We start from the raw sequence: 4,063 nt of genomic DNA on the forward strand, positions 1-4,063 counted from the left end.
GAATACTCCAGTTAACGAGTATTTGATCTCTAAATTAGTTAAAAATCTTTTCAGTAATCAGTTAAACAAGATTAATTGTTGAATTAATTGTTTCAGAGCTATTAAATTTATGTCCACTTTATGGTCCTGCATTACTTTTTGTTGCTCTGTTGTGTAGCATTTCAATAAACTACAAAGATGTTTGGTCACTAAATGCAAAAATTTTCAAGTTGTATGAACATTTTTGAATTTGCAAGGCACAATATCCAGAGAAGAATAAGTCAATTCCTGTGGAGTGTGACGTGTGTTGTAAAAGTTGCTGAATATATGATTAAATAAGTGAGAAAACATTGTTAAGTGCTTTCAAAATAAAATAAGGTTGAAAGAGAAGCATAAACCACTCACTATAATGATTAAGCATCAAAGTTTGTAAGAATTTGGAAAGATATTGATTTAAAAATGAGTTCTGTATTGCAGTTCCGTGCAAGTTCTGTTATTTGGATGTACTCGAATGTTATTGTTAATTTATGTTTTTAACTCTAAAACACTTTTATGCTCAGACCTCAGAGATGACTGTGGCTCAGTGGGTGGAATAGTTGTTTTGAAAATGGACAAATGTGGGTTTGAGTCCATGCTGTTACCTGGTACCAAGCAACTCAACCTCTACCGATCTGCATATTGGTGCATGAATGTTTGTGAGTGGGAATGACTGAATGGAGTGTCATTGTAAACAGTTTGAGTGGTCAGTGTGTCCAGAAAAGAGCTAAAAATATTCAGTCCGTTTAGCTTTCCCAGCAAAAAACTGAAACCTTTTGATGCCATCTACTCATGAGCTTTTTAGCAGCTTGTGTTCACCGCTGAATTAAAGCTTACCTTTGCATTTCCGTCCCACTCCTGCAGCAGGACGCATAACAGGTCATTTCTTTTTTCTGAATCTGTAGAAATGGGATTATATAAGTGACTCACATGGGCACCCATCTGTTGAGCCGTTTTATGGTCCTGCACTGTGCACTCTGTTTACCCTCCTTCTATACCCTGAAAGAAACTGGCATGAATAATTTGTACCTTAAGGTTGTTCCTGTGGAAGCTGTCCTGACCACTGAGAACATAGAAGCTTTTACGCTGACAACACTCATAAACACAAGCAGTGACGCCACTGAGAGGCTTCTGCTAGAAAGTGGAGCGAAGGAGCGCAGCTCTCTCATGCTGCCCACAGATCAACTCTCTACCAATTAGCAGAGGTTCATTTTTCTTTGTTAGACCTCTTTGTTCTGGTTAAATATGAAAGATGGTGCTATAGTTGAAATATGACAGAAATATTAACGGAGACTTTAAAAATGAATGTTTCTTGATTTTCTGGTATTTCTTCTTCTTATTATTTCTTCTTATGTTACGAGGACAGACAAAAAAAATTACTTTACCTTTTACTAAATGCTTTTGTTTCAACTCAAAATAGACAAAAATAATTTATTAAACTCATAAATTTACTACACAAGCTAAAGAATAAAAGCTATATTTACATAAAGACAAAATCTACTTTATGGCTTTCCCGAAGATTGTAGGGATGTTACCCAAACATGACAATATTTTATCTGCAAATGCAGTCAAAAAAGTGAATATCCTGACCAAGCAAAAAGATTTGCGTCTGCTTACGCATTGAGAAAAAGCAATTCCTCTGATTTTTTCAAAACAAAGTTCACAGAGATTGATTTTTACAGGTTTAATTGTTAAGAGAATAGATTCTAAATTTCTCATGGACACAAATCAATGCTATGATCCTTCAAAATAAAATGTGACTATTTCATGATTGAAATCATAAAAGTTGGTTTAAAATGACCTCTGTTGATGTATTTTGGGTCACGGTTGGGCAGGTTTTATTTTTCTGAAATGTGTTCATGGTTTCCCCCAGAAAACTTGATAAGCTCGGTGCTCGGGTCGCTAGGGCCGTCACCCAGCTGCCTGCCATGTTTTTTAGGTAAAACATGTTCACAGTTGACACAAAATTTGAAAACATTCTTTGATAGTTACGTGTTATTGGAAGACTGAAAGATTAATGCCTAAACACCAACTATAAAGTCTTTAAAGAAGACACTCATTAATAAAAACAAAAAACTAAAATAAATTAACAATGCTAAGCCTGGTGGGGGCACAAGTAAAGCCTGATGGTCCGCCAGGCTTATAATACACTGAGGGAAACTCTGGTGTTAGCATTGAGAAGACAAAGACTAAACAGAGCAATGGAAATGATTGTTGGCACCATGTGGCAACCACCACTGCAATTTTATTAGGATTTCTGTTTAACTTTCTTCCTATTTCAACTGTTGCAGCAACAATTAGTTGGGAGATCTGAAGTCAATTTTTTTATAAAGAGAGTTATTTCTGCCAGGCACTAGGGATTATGATTTTTTTTGTTCTGTGTAATAGAGGAGTGAGAAAAAACTGTGCGCTAATGTTGAGCACATCTATTCACGTGGCTTTCACTGTGTAATGGGCCTGTAACCTACATCCTTCAGCTGCAGGCCTGCATTGTGTGTAAGAATGGTCACCATACCAAAGAGGATTAGTTTTTTAAAAAAGGGTCAAATGCAATTTAAAAGTGTGCAGATGTTGCATGTAGGTTACCTAGAGGCAACATCCTTACAGAAAGGAAGCAACTACTATCAAAATAGTACTGTGCAAATGAAGATGGAAATAATGATGAGGAATGGCTTAAAACAAAAACATATTTCTATTGTTACAACCTAGTTAAAGACAACACTTGCGTCATTTCATTTCTTCATAGAGAAATCTTACTAAGACTGTCTTAAGGTCTTAAAGCTCTCATGTGTTTCAGACACAGCACAGAGGTAGGAAATGGTAAACTTATTTGTGTATTTAAGTTAATACATATTTAGTCCATTCATTCCAACCATACAAACAAATTCAAAGTCAATTACATTACAATTTCTATTGATTGTATGACGTTGACTTTGCACCAGTCCCTCATTCTGTACATGATACAAGTAGCATCAGTGTGGGAGAAAACCTCTGTTAAGTTTTGTGATTCTCTAAATAAAGGATACAGTCAAAAATACTTTCATAGGGTTTTTTTTCTATCTACAGAGAGCTGGAAAAAATATAAAAGGATCAGGAGGAGCTTACAACACTTTATTGGTTTTAAGATTAGGGTTTCTACGTGGTCCAGCTGGGTGCCGCTGGCTGTCGGCTCTCATTTCTACTACTGCCTGAGGAAGCTGAATTATTAGTGCGAGGCATCAGAGAGCCTGCCATCCCACTCTAACAGTGTCCTTCTACCTTACTAAAAATAGCCGACACAGGAACACACTCGGAGGGAAAGAGCAGAGTTTGTGAACCATGGATAGTACATTCAAGTGGGAAGTGGCAGCGGCTGTCAGACTTTCATTCATTCAAGTTGAACAAAACAGTTCTGGCTGATAAAGAAGTACCAGAATTATGAGCAAAAACACTTCGGAAAAAGTACAGGGTATAAGATTAATGAAACAATACAGAACACACAACATGAATAAATGTGCAAACCCAAAATTTTACCATCACAGTCACTGATGCTGGTGTTTAGACAATAATGTTCTCTCAGTTAGAGAAAACTGATTCCTGCTTCTTGATTGACCAGTGGCAGGTCTGCCATCTGAACAGGTGGCCTAATGATTCCTACTTTTTCCGCTGAGACAAGTCACACCAAATATTTTGGTTCGGACTGTTTTTGATGTCAAATCAACTTTACATCAACTTGACATGATCATAAAAGTCATTATTATTGGGCTTTTAATTAACTGTTAAAACATGACAATTATTTTTTGGTGGAATCATCATATAACAAACTAAAACTTAATGCTAGCAGGCTTGTATTACATTTCTGAAATTACCCTGAGCTCAAACCTACTAGTAGAATAAGTGAACCGTTCCTAAAGGACAGGTTGGTACCAGAAAAACAACTAATTTAAATGAACTCTACAATTCCTGCTGAGTAGACTTCAGAAATATTCAACCAGAATTACGCCGAATAAAATGATCAAGTTTTTAAGGGTCATTTAACCACATATTGTAAAGGTTGTATACATCCATA

This window comes from Poecilia reticulata, linkage group LG1 (assembly GCF_000633615.1).
Source record: "Poecilia reticulata strain Guanapo linkage group LG1, Guppy_female_1.0+MT, whole genome shotgun sequence".
In the NCBI taxonomy this organism is placed as follows: Eukaryota; Metazoa; Chordata; class Actinopteri; order Cyprinodontiformes; family Poeciliidae; genus Poecilia; species Poecilia reticulata.